The following is a 16,464-nucleotide window of genomic DNA, read 5'->3' as shown; positions in this document are numbered from 1 at the left end:
GTGCCCAGCAGCTGTCTTTTTCCACAGGCAGCTGCTGGGAGACGTATCTCAGTACTGCAGCTGGTACGAGACACATGAGACTAGAAATCTCTACTTGGTTTTGTTTTTGTGTTTTTAGAACCTTTTTAAAGCTTTTTCAGGTTTTTTGTGGATGTAGGTGTCCCACATTGGGTGACATATGAAAGTACAGTCATGTGGCCGAGGGCTGATAAAAAATATGGATTAAGGCTTGAGTGGGTCTCCTTAGCGGCTGGTGGCGGGGGTACGCCCTTGCTCGAGCTCGTTGACTGTGGCGTCTGCCTGATCGCACCAACTCCAAGACTTGGAAATATTGGACATCTAATTGACTCCAAATTGTAAGCCACAGGATGAGTACTCACAGGGCATGAGAGATTGAGAACTTTCAGCCTCCCCATAAACCTTGGTGTATATCACTTACTTTTCTGTGGATTGAAGCCAGAGAGCACAATGAGTAGAAGAAATCCTTAAAGAAAGCGGCGTGGTGGAACAGTAAGTTCTAGACAAGCCCAGAAGCGAACTCGGGAAACAACTTCAACCCCTGAGATTTCCTTGGAAACAGAACCCATAGAACTCATGGAAACTGCTGGTGATGAAATCGTGGACCTCACCTGTGAATCTCTAGAGCCTGTGGTTGTGGACCTCACTCACAATGACTCTGTTGTGATTGTTGACGAAAGGAGAAGGCCAAGAAGAAATGGGAGGAGGTTACGCCAAGATCATGCTGACAGCTGTGTGGTGAGCAGTGATGATGAGGAACTGTCTAGGGACAGAGATGTATATGTGACTACCCATACTCCTCGAAGCGCCAGGGATGAAGGAGCTACAGGACTCAGGCCCTCAGGTACTGTCAGTTGTCCAATCTGCATGGATGGATACTCTGAGATTGTGCAGAACGGGAGCCTCATTGTTTCTACAGAATGTGGCCATGTCTTCTGTAGCCAGTGCCTCCGTGATTCCCTTAAGAATGCTAACACTTGCCCAACTTGTAGGAAAAAGATCAACCATAAACGGTACCACCCCATTTATATATGAAATGTTCAGAACTGCTCAGGATAGACCAATGGACAGACAGCCAGACTGGGCTTTCTGCATGGTATCTGCCTCCAGTTTCCTGAGCTAAAAAAGACTTTCAAAAATCAATGTCTGATGTAAACTGCTCTTTTGTTTTCCAACCCCTTAGATCCTTTTGTTTTCTCCAGTTTGATGCTATCGAGCGGGATCCTCCCAGGTCAGCTTAGCATCTTTGCTCCTGGGTATTCTGAGCTGGGAGTAGGAGAAAAGGAGTCAGGCACATTGGAGTTTGAGTACTGTGGCTCCAGCCTCTTTATGGAGCTTACATGTTGGCCAAGAAGTTTCCCTGATGGAAAAGTTTGCCCCAACTCTTCTGGGTACAGAACCTTTCCAAGGTATCTGCCAGTTAGCTATTCTGCCTGCCACACAGTGACCTGGCCAGACATAGTCCATCCAACCCAAGGATCCCAGTACAGAAGCCGGCCCTGAAAAGCCCTGCTGGTGGACTTTTACTTTTCTTTGGAGAGCAGAGGTGATCTGTGATTCTACCTGTACCTTATCATTGATGTGCAGTGTTTTCTGCAAATCAAAAGACCCTCTGCAGGGCAGCCATGTTTCCTAAGAATGAGAAAGTGCAATAAAGCCCGTTCTTCACCTGCTCTTCAGCAATCCGGAAGACGTGGCACTGCTGGTGTCCTCAGCCCAGTGTTGCCTATGGGAGCAGTGCCCATCGCACCCCATCTCTGTTCACCAACTGTTCTCAGGAACCCTACCCATGCTCCAAAGTTCTTTGCCTGGCCCAGAACATTCAAGGCCAGTAGGACAAGGAAGTTTTTGAGTGTCCTCTCTTTTCTGCCATGTCCTGTTTTGTCCACAGTGCTCTCCAACCCTCAGTTTTTCAGTTCCCACTGCCTAATGTCTGTCTGCCCAAGCATAGATACCAGGAGGTGGTAGCAGTAACAGTGGCCTTATCAGCTGTTCACTTCCATGCTTTTACCCAAGCCACTGTTGCCCGTGTTTCAGAGGTGTCGCCTACTTAGCCTGCCACTACCCTGGCTTTCCCACAGCCCTTGAGTACATCGATATTTCCAAAGCTGTTCTTCTGGCCAATTGGGCTTCGATCCTCTGGACTTTTGACTGCTTTGACGGATTTGATCAGCAAAGCATGGTGCCTCTTCCTCCCAGTGGGACCACATAACAATCCCTGCTCCACTCCATATGTGTGGGAGCCTCTGGTGCTCTCTCGGAGGCAGTGAAGTGGTAAATTGCCCCTGGGGACACAAGGCACAGGGTGGCTCATAGAGGATAGGCCTTCAGTGCCAGCCTGCCTCCACCTTCATGCTATTTCCTCAGAGGGTTTCAAGCCAAACCAATAGCCTTTTTGTGTGAAACATCCTTGAGGTGTGAAAGGGACCACTGGAGCTTTGCTAGCAATAACTGACTTTCAGTTTACTATTGTGATGGAGCAGGGACTCAGCACAGAACTCACTTTAAATGGAGCTGAAGGAGTGTCCCTCCTCTATGTGAAAAGAAGATAGTTTTATTCTTTACTCTGACTTTTTAAACTGTTTGACTTCCAGTTAGTTTTAATGAGAGTAGTAATTTTTTTACATGGACTCAGAGGGTAGGAGCATTAGCTCTCATCATTGTAATGTGTGGAGTGTGCCCTCCCCTTGGATGTCACAGCCATTGAGTTCCCTATGGGCCTCATGGACTTGCTCTTGTTAGTTCTAATGATAGCCAGACTTAAAGGAGCCAAGGTGACCATGCAGCCAGTTCACCGGTAAATATGGTGACACCCACTTAAAAATTCATTTTCTCCTTAAAGACGGTTTATGAAGTTGATCATAAAAGTTCTATTACTTCATCCTAAATTAAATTGAGAAAAATATGTGTTATAGTTCTACTAATCAGAAGCTGAATTAATAGGAAAAGGTTGGTATAGAAAAATCCCTTTCCTTTTTCCTTAATGTATATAGTTTAACTCTTTGTTACATTTAAACTATGCTCATGGATATCAGTCTGTTTTGGACTCCTGCTAGTGTTAAAGATGGAAATAAAGCAATTTGAACCAAAAAAAAATATGAATTAACTTAAAATGTTAGAGTTAGCTAGTAACAAGTCTGAGCTATCGACTGAGCATTTATATTTAATAATAAGTCTCTGAATGATTATTTGGGAGTGGCTGCCAAGATAATGATAAACTCTGCCTACAATTTAGGCTGATTCTGAGAGCAAGTGTAATTGTTGAAGATGAGTACCACTAAATAGAAATCTGTCCTATGCTAGTGTAATAGGAAAGAAGTCTTGAGAGCAGTTTCCACCCATTGAAAGCTTCATCTTATTTTGAATAAAGAAAGCCTAAATTTAAAGTGCTCCCTGATTCTTGAGAGCAACTGCAACTGTGTGTTTCCCTTGAATCAACAAACAGACAAATACAAGCATTGACTAGAATCAGGCTGTGTCTGGAGCTGTGTAAGGAACAACAACTTAGTGGTGTTGTCCTTGTGGTACTTCAAGTATCACAAGATAGAGGACTGAGGTGGTCATACAGTACTGCTCCACAGTTTCTGAGAGCAATCGAGACCAGACAATATAGGTCAGCATTGATGTGCTTGCAAGGGTGCCCTAAAAGGACACTGTGTGCAGCCCTGAAAGTTAAGACTTCATTGCATGAGTGACCCTGGGATATTGTAGTTGTTGAAACCATGGGGCATCTGCTGAGTAAAGCTGCATGAATGGAATGAAGCTGGCTTTAGAAAGATGTATGTGTTACAGGAGGCAGAAATGGAGGGGGCAGGCTGCCTAGTTCCTAAAGAGTCTGGGTGACTGTAGCAAGCCCTAAGTATAGGACACGGAGCTTCAGGATTCGTTGTTTCCTCTGCTAGATTTTGGTTTTATTTTAGTATGATTATTCCTTGATAATCCCTAATTCTTCCCTTCTAGAATATGAAAGTGCATTCTATGTCATTTTACATTGGAACTATGTAACTTGTCTTTTGTTTTTGTTTGTTTGTTTTACTAGATCTCACAGTTAAAAATTTCCTTGGGTCTCAGATGACATTTGGACTTTGGACTTTGAAAAGGTGCTGGAATTGTTAAAGACCATTAGGACCTTTAAAGTCACTCTAAATGCAATTTTTTATTTTAAGATAATCATAACCTTATGGGATGAAGGGGTAGAAAATTATGATGGCTGAATGATGTTTTTGGAGTGTCAGTTTGACAAAGGGTAGACCTGTGATATTGTGCTGTCAATCTGACAAATTCTATAATCACATAGGAGACAAGTCCCCTGATCCATGTCTGAGGGATTATCTAAGTTAAGTTTCTCTGGGCATGCCCATTGGAGATTACCTTGGTTAGGTTAGTTGGTTTGGGAAGATCAACCCAGGTGGTGTGATATCATTTCAAAGGTTGATGTGATAACAAATCTTGGTTGTCAATTTAACAAACCTTGGAAAAAAATCTTAATTGAGAAATTGCCTCCAATATACTGGCCTACTGGGATATCTGTGGGGCATGTTATTGATTATTAATCGATGTAACAGAGCCCAGTCCATTGTAAGAGGCACTATTTCTAAGTAAAAGGGACTAAGTTGGATAAAAGAGATATGTAAGTGAATATGAACCTGGAGCTAGCGAGTCAACGACAGTTTTCTGTGGTCTCTACTTCAAGGTTCTGCCTTGACTTTTTTTTTTAATGATAGAATATAACCTACAAGATAAATTAAACCCTTCCTATTTCAAGTTACTTTTGGTCAGCGTTTTATCACAGCAGAAAGAAAACTAGACCAGCTGAGGACATGGACTATTTAAAAGGAGAAAATTATCTGGCTCAGTTAGGATTTCTATTGCTGTGATAAGACACCATGACCAAAAAAAGCAACTTGAGGAAGAAAAAGATTTATTTTAGCTTAAACTTCCACATCACAGTTGATCACTGTGGGGAAGTCAGGGCAGGACCCTAGAGGCAGGAGCTGATGCAGAGGCCATGGAGGAGTGATGCTTAGTGGGTTGCTCCTCATGGCTCACTTACTCTGTCCTCACACAGCACCCAGGACCACCAGCTCAGGGCCAGCACTGACCACAGTGAGCTGAGCCCTTCCAAATCAATCACCAATCATGAAAATTCTCCACAGGCCTGACCACAGGCCAACACGGTGGGGCAATTTTCTCAGCTGAGGTTCCCTCTTCCCAAATGTCTCCAGTTTGTGTCGAGTTGGAATGAAACTAGCCAACATAAGAGCTGAGCATGCACTGTGGCCATTGTTCTCAAATTTCTTATTGTGAATAAGATGACCAAGTGTTTTAAGTGTTTTCTACTTGGATTTCCTGACATGGCAGACTGTACCCTTGAACTGTGAGCTGAAATAAGTCCAATCTTCCTTGAGTGGCTTCTGTTGGGTTATTTGGTCACAGCAGCAGGAGAGGAAACGGAGAGAAATAGTATGGAAAACATTGATAATTTATGATGCCAACTGTGGTGGTTTAAAAAAAAATGGTCCCCCAAAGAGAATGGCTTTATTAGGAGGTGTGGCCTTATTGGGGTAGGTGTGATCTTGTTGGAGGAAATGTGTCACTGTGTAGGTGGGCTTTGAGGTCTCATATATGCACAAGCCACACCCAGTGAATCAGACCAGTTCCGGTTGCCTGTGAGATAAGATGTAGGCACTCTCAGCTTCTCTCTGGCACCATATCTGCCTGCATGCTACCTTGCTTCCTGGCACGTTGATAACGGACAAAGCATCTGAACTGGTAGCAAGTCACCACATCTGAATGTTTTTCTTTAAAACAGTTGCTGTGGTCATGGTGTCTCTTCACAGTGAGAGAAACCCTAACTAGGACATGGAATTGCTTAAAGAATTATGCAAGACAAATGCCTTTGATAGTCCTGATTCTCCACTGTGAGAGGTGACGAATTCGTGATCGCATGTGAAAACTTGAAACATCTCTGGACAACTAAGGAGAGTAAAGAAGCTGGCTGCTTGTTTCTCTGGATAAAGTAATGAAGGGAGAAAATAGCTAAGAAATGTAATTTCCCAGCTCCAGATGTGCATAAACAGTCTCAAGGCCTCTTAGTGTGTCCTGAGAATCTCCTTTCTAGCAGCCATAGAGCTGAAGCTGCTGAGAAATAAACACAGCCCTCGCCGTATCATTGTCTGTTACGGCGTAAATTGGAGCCTCAGCCTTTAAGAGACTCTGTAGCTACAGTGAGGGTACCAATGGGAAAAGAGAGGGCTCTATCATTTGGGATGGAGACGCATGGAAGGAGTCTGAAAAGGGTGAGGATACTGAATCCTCAGATTCTGGTTGCTTTGTTTTGCCCGAGGAAGTTGTCTTTCTACTCTAAGTGGCAGACAGATGCCCCCAGCCAGTCCTCACCACCATCTTCTAAAGTATCCCATTCTCCATGATTGATAATTTATTTTGCATTGTCCATGGAAACAGCAGTTACACTCCCTGAATTGGAAAACCAAGACAATCAATGCCCATCTCCTCAGGACCCGCTTTGACTACCCATATTTACCTGTATACCTGTACCTGTAATCCAACTCAGGTCTCAGCAGGCCCCTAAAGGTGAAGCATGCATTTTGTCCCATGAGGAGGTACACTTAACACGGCTAAAAGTTTCTTGCATAAGGATAGATTTTAAAGGTGTGCAATACTGGTAGAAGGAACATTATGCTAGGTTTGTCTGAGTGTATTGATATGGGCCTAGCAGGAAGATATTCTGAGTTTAATGGTGCAACTCACACAGTTAAAACAAGATGTTAGCAGTTATTTGATTGGGTGGCTGAAGGATGGCCTGCTGTGAATGAGCTGGAGATGACCAATATCCCTTGGCGTAATGTTGGTGAAAGGATTTAGAGGCTCAAGAAAACTGGAATTCCGGGAGGGATTTTCTATGTAAAACCTACTGCTCTATATGGGAGAGACCATAAGATTATACTGATACTATAAGAAACACATCTATGACAGGAGAACCACAAATCTATGACAGAAGAACCAGAATACTTAAAGAACTCTGTCCAGGCACTCAGTTGAGTAATTTAAATGTGATGGGTCTAATCAGATCCCAGGGTGGAAGAACCCAAGTGCCAACACTCAGTCACCAAAGATAAGGTGAGGATACTTACTACAATGGACAGCAGAGGCTAAACAATGGTGCGACTTATGAGCTATGGCGCTGACTAATTAATCACGCTGTTTCCAGAAGTGATAGGAAGCCTACTAAACTCTTGCTCATTCTTTAGAAGAGGAAAATTCCAGAGTAATTAACAAAATGCTTTCTTGAATCATAGCAACAACTAACGGTCACCCTGCACCTCTTCCTAGTCATAAGTTGGTTTGGGAAATAAGAACCCTTTGAGCAAAGGGCAGACCAGATCCCCAGGAGAAGGTAACTGTTAAACTACTATAACATCTTACTGTCAGTCTTCCTCCAACCCATTGCCAGAGGGTCCTGAGGCCAATTATGAGGGTAACTATACATCAGAGAAATTGAAATAAATGGCCTTCAGGGCCCGTTAAAGGCGGGATCTGAATTGATAATGATTCCTGGAGATCTCAGTCCGAATGTGGCTCTTTAGATAAAGTAAAAACTTATGTAGGTCAAAGGATCAATGGTACTTCAGTCAAAGAATGACTCACAATTAGTCCAGTGGGCTCATGAGCTCATCCTGTTGTTATTTTTTCAGTTTGAGAGTTCAGATGTGCGATAGGTATCTCAGAAGTTGGTGCACGTCCACATTGGTTTTCTAACTATAGTGAAGGAAATTGTAGTTGGAAAGCCCAAACAGAAGCCATTAGTGCTGCCACTGCCACAGAGAAGAGTGAATCAGACACAATCTCACATCCCTTGAGGGATTACAGAGATGAGTGCCACAAAGGATGTAAAAGACTCAGAGGTAATGGTTCCCACGACAACCTAGTTTAAATCTCCTCTTTGGCCTGTGTAGAAGAGGAGTAGATTATAGAAAATGACAACTGATTATCATAAGTCTAACCAAATGGTTGTTCCAATTGCACTTGCTCTACCAGGTATGGTTTTCTTGCCTGAGCAGATAAAAATAGCTTCCACTACCTGGTATATAGCTATTTATCTTGTGAATGTTTCTTTATTTTTCCTGTATCTATTTATAAGGATAGCTAGAAGCAATTTGCTTTCAACCAGCAAGGCCAGCAGTATACCTTTACCTAAAGAGTTTATTAACTCCCCAGCCCCGTGTCACAACTCAGTTCACAGGGATCTTGGTTGCCTGTCTCTTCCACAGACTATCACACTGGTCCATGATGCTAATTAGACTTAGTAAGCAAGAGGCGGCAACCACTACGCAGCTTTTTGTAAAATATTTATGTACCAGAATATGAAAAATAAATCCAAACAAATTCAAGGGCATTCTACCTTAGTAAAATGTCTAGGAGTCTACTTGTGTGGAGCATGCTGAGCTATTTCTTCTAAAGTGAAGAGTAAGTTATTAAACCTAGGCCCTTCTACCACAAAGAAAGAGGCCCAGCGCTTACTGGACTTTTTAGCATTCTGGAAGTAGCTCACTTCTCACTCAAGTGTGTTATTCTGGTCATATATCAAGTGACTTTAAAAGCTGCTAGTTTTGAGTGGGTCTCAGAGCAACAGAAGACTCTTCAATAGGTCCAGGCAGCTGTGCAAGCGGCTCTGCCACTTGAGTCATAGGATACAGAAGACCTGGTGATATTTGAGGCGTGTGTCAGTGGCGGAAAGGGATGCTCCTTAGAGAATTGGCATGCTTTGGGAAGGGAGACACAGCCTGTAAGATTTTGCAGGAAAGCCTTTTAGTCATCTACAGACAACTCCTCTCCCTTTGAGAGAGAGCTCTTGGGTTGCTACTGGGTCTGAATGGAAGTTCAACACTAAATAATGGGTCGCTAAGTTATCGTGTAACTTGAGATACCCATCATGAGCTGGGTTTTATCTGATTCATCAAGCCTTTAAGTTGGACATGCACTGTAGCGATCCATTACCAAACCAAAGTGGTGTGAATGTAATTGGGTCCAAGCACACAAAGCAGCCCAAATGCCTCTGGCTTGATTACTGGTTGTTATTCTAGGTATCAATTTTCCCTTATTGCAATGATGCTTCTTCTAAGGTTACTACTATCTATGGACTTAGAGATAGCAAGCCTCACCAGTCATCATAGTGTTATAAAAAACATTGCTTCTGACCAAGGAACTCACTTCATAACCAAAGATTGAGCCCATGCTCATGGAATTCACTAGTTAGCAATGCTTCCCACCATCACGAAGCAACCAATTTGATAGAACAGAGCAATAGACTTTTAAAGATACCACTATGCTGTCAACTATGTTGCAATAGCTTGAAGGCCTGGGGCAAGGTTCCATGCTCTGAATATGCATTCAACCTATGATGCTTTTCTCCCATAACCAGAACTCCCGGATATAGGTATCAAGGTATGGAAACAGGAATGTTATCACTCACCATCATTCCTAGCCACCCACAACCGTTTATTTTGTTCTTCTTTATATGACCTAATACTCGATTGGGTTAGAAGTCTTGGTTCTGATGGGGAAGTGCCTTGACCAAAAGACTCAACAACCATGTCATTAATTTGGAAGCCAAGACTTTCTTCTGACTGCTTTAGGTTCCTGACACCCAATGTCAACAGGCTGAAACACAGTCACAGAGTTAGAAGGGGTGATTTATCTAAACTACCAGGGAGAAATTGGACTTGTAATCCACAATGGAGTTGTGTTTAGTACTATGTCCTGTAATTAATGTCACGGAGACACTCCAGCAATACAACCTGACCAGGATGGTGTGGGTTAGAAGAGCTGCTGAGATGATTTCTGAGGATTTAGGAAATGCAGAATTGATAATAGAGGAAGGTAGTTACAAATACTAGCTACAACCATTCAACCAATTATAGGAACAAAGGCTGTAATTGGTATGAGTACTTCTGTCCCATTTTGTGAAGAACACGTTTGTGCATATATGCACAGATATAAACATTTTATTTCTTCTATTATTCCTTTACTATGCAATATTAGTTAATATCAGTACTTGTGTGCTAAATTCATATTACCATGTTTCAATTATGAAAGATTACCATTCCTCAAGGAACTTGGCCTTTGACTATAGGAGAAGAATTAGTGTTTCAGAGGTTGAATATAGGCTAGTTACATCACATCTGGTAGAATTATGAACTTGTTATCTTTTTAACTAGAAAAGAGATAATGACATAGACAGATGTGGTTGGGTGCAAGCTACCAAAATGGGGACTTGCAATGGTTGGCCTTGTCAACTTGAATCAAGTAAGAATTGCCTAGGAGACACATCTCTGAGACTGTCTGAGGGCATTTTCAGAGAGGGTTAACTGAAAGGGAAAGACCAATCCTCAGAGTAGGCAGCATCTCCCAGATAAGAAGAGGTCAGAGGTAAAAAAACCAAACTGGATGCCTGGCACTTCTGACTCTTCCTGGGTTTTTATTGTTACCGTTACCCACTTCTGAAGTCAGACTCATGTTTTTTTTTTTTTTTGGTCTTGCAATGATGACCGAATATCAGTTCTTCCCAAAAGACCAAAAGAGCTTCCGGGTCATTAGTACTGGTTTTGGACTGCTGAGGCATCACCTCTACTCCCACACATATCAAAATCCTCTTGACACAAGAAAGGTCAGATGGATGACAGTTCTGTCTTTAAGAGAGTGCTCCTCCTTTCCCACTATCAGATGTAACTCCCTGGGGTTTGCTTCTCCTCTGACAGTTTTCTGAAGATCTAAAAGAATCAGAGACAGGAGTTACTTGAAATATATATATATATATACTGCTTCCACACTGTCTTTACTGGAAAAAGTGGTTTATAAGGAAATGCAAAAGCTAACCCACAGGTTGGAGAATTGCTATACATGATTCAAAAGCAACATAGAAAAATATCTCAAAAATGTCACTCTTTAGGTTGTCCTATGCCGAGTGGTGTTGCACTAAGTGAGAAAGCTTAACCAATGAGGTGACTTGGAGCTGATGTCAGGGCTCGCTCAGTTCCAAATATATGCAGAAAGATTAGTGAAAACAATCGCCATGAAAGAGGAATTGCTGAAGGGATTCTCAAGTCTAATGTTTTCTTCATTTCAGCACCTTCCAATCTAGCTGGAAGGAGAGATGGCCTCCAGCATCTCTGGAAACAGCTCCACAGCCCTTGGGAAGAGCAGCAAGACCTGCAGAGGTTTGATTGGATTGGCTTGAATGACACGATCATTCCTGAAGCACCACTGTGGCCAGGTCCAGGTGGCATACCCTGAGGCTAAGCCAGGGCGTGGGAAACACAGAGGAGAGGTCGTTTCCCAGAGGAGAGGGAACAATGTCATTGCTGGAAAGTGGTCTGGGGCCTAGACAGGCATCTGATATTTATATCAGTACCATAGATTTTTTAATGTGGTGGCTTCACCCCATATCTGCCGTTTCTCCTGGTTTGCGATGACGCTCATGTTACCCTCGTTGCCCGGGGGGGGGGGGGAGGGAGGGCAGAGTCCTTAGGTGGTCACATCTCCTAGTGATAAATAAGAACCTAAGCTTGAGGATGATTCAAAATCATCAGTTCAGCTCGAGCAGGTCCTTTCCTCATTCCCACTCTGTAAACAATGTACTTCCACTAAGTTTCTTAAGAAATGGTTTTTATAAGAACCGGTGTTTCTTCTTAAACAGGTGCAAATGACCTGAAATGTCTGCTTTCATTTCACTTGCCCGACTTAGATGTTTATCCTGCATTGCCTTTCCTGCCCACTAAGAAAAATGATGAGAAATACACAATCAGCTAGTCCAGCGTTCCCATCTCCTTCATTCAGCATCTCCAACCCCAGGTGTGCAGTGTGACCAGCCCTGTTTTGGACTTACCGCACCTTGGAGGCACCACTAATATTATCTCTGATCATTGTCCTTTTAATTCTGTGGCTTTTCATTAAATATACCAGTTACCAGTAGGGCTAAGAGGTGTCCTTGAGCAACAGAAATGGGAAGGATTCAATATTAATATGATTGTCATTTGGTTTTACCCACTTTTGATGTATGATCTAAGAGTGTCATAGAAGCGGATTCATTTAGGATGATATGGACTACAGTTTATCCTAGATGTAGAACTTGATGCCTCTCTATTTGGAGGTGACCTGAGTTTCTGTGGTTAACTGAGAAGGCAGGAGGGAAGAGCTTGGTGCTGATCAGAGGTGTATTAGTTGGGGTTCCCTAGAGTAACAGAACTTGTAGAATGAATCTCTTCACACACACACACACACACACACACACACACACACACACACACACACATGAGATTTATTATAATGACTTTCAGACTGTGATCCTGCTAATCTAATAATGGCTGATTATGAATAGAAGGCCCAAGGATCCAGAAATTACTCAGTCCACCAGGCTGGATGTCTTAGTTGGTCTTCAGCAGACTCTGAAATTCCAAAGAAGTAGATTCTACTATCAGTGGTGGAACGGACTTGACAGCAAAGCAAGAGCAAGCGGGCAAAGAACAAACGCTTCCTTCTTCCATGACCTTAGGGCTTCCAGAAGAAGGTGTGACCCAGATTAAAGGTATGTCTTCCTGCCTCAAGATCCAGATTAAAGGCAAGTGTCTTCCTACTTCAAATTAAGCAAAACCCCCTCGCTGGTATGTCCTTCATTTTTAAATTTTAGTTAATTCTAGATGAAGTCAAGTTGACAACCAAGGGTAGCCATCACAACAGAGTTAGATAGGAGAAACAAGGAAGACGTGAACCCTTGAGGAAAATCCAGCATCCTCAAGCCCAAGTTAGAACCTGTCTGTTTCTCATCACATTTAACCCCATGAATCCAGAGTTCCACCAGAAAACCCATGACTTCATAAAGAACCTGATAGACCCTCACACACTCCATATTCAGAAGCTGAAGAAGTTGAAAGAAGATATTCCGGACCGTGATGATGAGTCAAGAATCTGGCCCTGAGCCAATCCTCAGAGCTCAGGGACAATAGCTTTGCTCTGACATTCACATCCAGCACAGACTTTTATCTGGAATAACCCCAACAAATGTGTATTCAGACAGATGAGATAACTCTGAGAATTAGCCTCTACTCTGGGGTTGCCATTAATCTATTTGGGCTGCAGCTTGCGGTCTGTGTTACAGGCTTAGTTGGGGGAGAATTTTTTTTTTCACAGCCTGGAGATAGGAGCTTAGTACTGAAGTGCTTGCCTTACATGTACGAGTGGTTTCAGGCTTGACGTCTAGCACCTACAGAAAGCAAAAATGAAATAGCAAAATCATAGCATTTTCTTGGTGCTTTGTAAGTAGTTGATGATCCAGAAGTAGCATTCTAGGATTAACTTTCTTCAACAGTTAGCCATTACTTGAAGGGAAATTTAATTCTTGTCCTCAGCAGTTTGAAGTTCATCCGTTGGACTCCATTCACTTTTATAAATCAACAATTTGCCATTCACACTGAATATACACTCAGTGAGACTGGCATCTGTCCTGCTGTCATCTTTAGCATTAAGTTTTCATATAGACGGGTGTCACACCTACACTAGTGGTGTGTTTCACATTGTTTGTGTCTTTCCATGTTTTCCTTTCTTTCATCTGTTCTATTTACTTCTAGGGTTGCACTTTAGACCTTACATTCACCACTGCTGGGTTAAAGTATTTTTCTATTCCTTAACTCTTCCTCCTAACTTATCCTTTCAGCCCACTGTTCCCAAACCTTGGACCAGCTCCTTCTCTCATGTCCTTCAGATCATCACTTTCTTTCTTAAGCAGATTAGAGCTCCTGAACCATCCATGGACTGTCTTTAGTCACACATCTCTTTCTTACTTTATCACAATTGTCTAGGAAGAAATTCCAACACAGTTTCATAACATTTACATTTTTAAAATTTATTTGTGTATGTGCCTACATGTGCATGCATGTTGGATCTGCTTATGCTGGGGTGCATGTATGGGGTCTGAGGTGAACTTGCAGGAGTTGGTTTTCTCCTTCTGTCACACGGCTTCGAGGGATGGGATTCAGATCATCAGACTGGGCAACAAGCAGCCTTACCCACTGAGCCATCCGTCAGCTCTCCAGCACAGCTGTGATATTACGCGTTTACATAATGACAACGCCCATGCCAAATACTCGAGAGTGTCATCAAGAGGCTAGTCCTTTCTAACCTAATCTCAGAGGTGAAATTGTGTCACGACCACTGGATTGCAAACAGGCGAATAGATCCAGATCAACTTCAGATAAAGAGACAGGACAAAGGCACAAATTAAGAGAAATAATTATCACTGGAGTGTGTCTCTAAACCCTCCTCCAATACACAAATTGCCACTGGCCCATATCTTACCTATGCTAATGAATGACTTTCTGCCCCTCTGTTGCTTGGCTTATCATTGCATTTGGTGTAACTTGGCATTTTCTTTTCAAAACAGTGCACCTCTAGGTTTCTGTATCAGCATGTTGGTCTGATTTCACGAAATACGTATTTTACAGTGACCTCTAAATGTTGGAACTCCTCAAGCCTCTGTCCTTGGTCTTCATGTCTATACTTACAGGCTATTTTATTCTGTCCCATGGCTTTTAATAGCATCTACATGCTGACAAGTCTCAGCTCTGTGACTCCTTCAGTACATTGATTAGTTACAGAATCATGGGATCCCACACCCAACTGCTTGCTTTGCATTTATTTGCACTTGGCTGTCTGATAAGCATCTCAAACTTCGCCTGTGTGAGAGAACTATTGATTTCTCCCCACTCAACCCTCTTCTTCCTTCATCTCCTACCCAACTTCTCTCCCCCACTGCTCAGGGAACACTTTTGACTTCTCTCCTTCACTCAGCAAATCCTTTCTCTTTAAAAACACATTCTGGGCCTCTCCCGGCCGGCGCATTCCCACTGCTGCAGCTGGCCTGCAAGCCGCCATTAGCTCTTCCCTGGACTACCGCCAGAGTCTCTTATGTCACCCACCTTGTCCTCTTCAGAACAGCTTCCATGGGAGCCAGTAAGATAAAGCACTTTAGGGGGCAGATCATAGCATATCTGCGCCCTAGTTAAAACCCTCCAAAGGTCTCCCATTGCGAAAGAGTGAAATCTAGACTCTTCCTCTGCTCGGCAGATGATACACAATCTGTCTTTCCTCAAACTCAAATCCTTCCCTTGTTCCTTTACTTCGCTCTCTGTGTTGGCACAGACAGACCTCCTTTTGTTTATCACATATGCCGAAGTCGCTCCACTCCAGGGTTTTCCTACCTGCTATGCTCCTTCCAGAGCCTTCCTTACAATCCTTGGAGAGCGGCTCTGTTGCCTAATGCAGGTTTCAACTAAGCAGCCGTCTGTTTCATAGCTACCATGTCTAAATTAATGCTCTTCCTTCCCTTATGACAAGGCAGCCTTTATCGTATTTTCTTATTTCCCTAGGCGTATAAACCTAGTTTGTTCCAGGGTTTTTGTATTATTTTACCCCCCCTCCTACAGAAAACTTCTGTCATTTAAAAAGAAAAATCCTTGTTATTACTCATTTCTTCTTGGTGCCTGAAGCAATGCTTCAGACAAGGCAACTGTCTCATTAAGTGTTTGGTGATTGACTGTCTGATTCAACCAAAAATGTTGAGCTTCCACTGTCTGTATGCCCCAAACAGATCCTCAACTTTCATTGTTAAGAGTGACTAAGAACTGAGGATAATCCAGCTACAGGATTAGCAAAAGGTCAACATTCATTTGTAAAACTATTTCATTCAACAAACACTAGCTAGATGTATTGTTTGTTTTCATGTCCAGAGAAATTCCTAGTTAATTTTTTTTACTTGCAGATGAACATACTGAATCCTGGAGATTGTAAACAGCTTGGGGCCCAACAATACACAGCTGCTAAGTGGCAAACCAGGGATTGGGTACTGTCTGGTTATCCTTAGCACTGTTTCATCCCAAGGGCTTCCCCAAAGGCTAACGGTTTGCCATACTGAGCCTACAGTCAGCCCAAGTATCCTTTGATCATGGAAGCAAGTAGCTAGGCAAGATAAAGGAGAGGAAAAAGAAGAGAAGGAAAGTATTGTCCAACTTTTCTCTGATTTCCCCAGACACATCCTACCAAAGAAAGATTATTAATCACACTCCCACTTTTTCTGTTGCCTCCATGTTAGCATATTATTATATTACATTATATATTATATTATATTATATTATATTATATTATATTATATTATATGAGAATGTTTCCACGAACGGTGGTCACCATCTTTTAGACTGAACCTGCATTCCAGACTCATCCACATTGCCTGGTATCCAGAGAGGCAAGTAGGATGGGGAATGTCAGCCTAAGGCGGAAGAGTTAGAGAGATTGTGAGTGATTTCTTATCGCCTGAGCTTTCTGTTCAATCATCAGTCATTTGAACTCACCTTGCTTTCCAGCAAGGAGTCCATCCAT

The 16,464-nt window shown here is 42.7% G+C and overlaps 1 pseudogene; it reads left to right on the top strand.

Moving 5' to 3' along the window:
- The first annotated feature begins 236 nt into the window (after window positions 1-236).
- On the top strand, window positions 237-1,301 carry LOC148122772 (E3 ubiquitin-protein ligase RNF4 pseudogene; annotated as a pseudogene).
- Window positions 1,302-16,464: the final 15,163 nt, after the last annotated feature.

This window comes from Myodes glareolus, chromosome 3 (assembly GCF_982192425.1).
Source record: "Myodes glareolus chromosome 3, mMyoGla1.1, whole genome shotgun sequence".
In the NCBI taxonomy this organism is placed as follows: Eukaryota; Metazoa; Chordata; class Mammalia; order Rodentia; family Cricetidae; genus Myodes; species Myodes glareolus.
The sequence above is the reverse complement of the archived record's forward strand: the minus strand, read 5'-3'. Positions and strand labels throughout refer to the sequence as shown.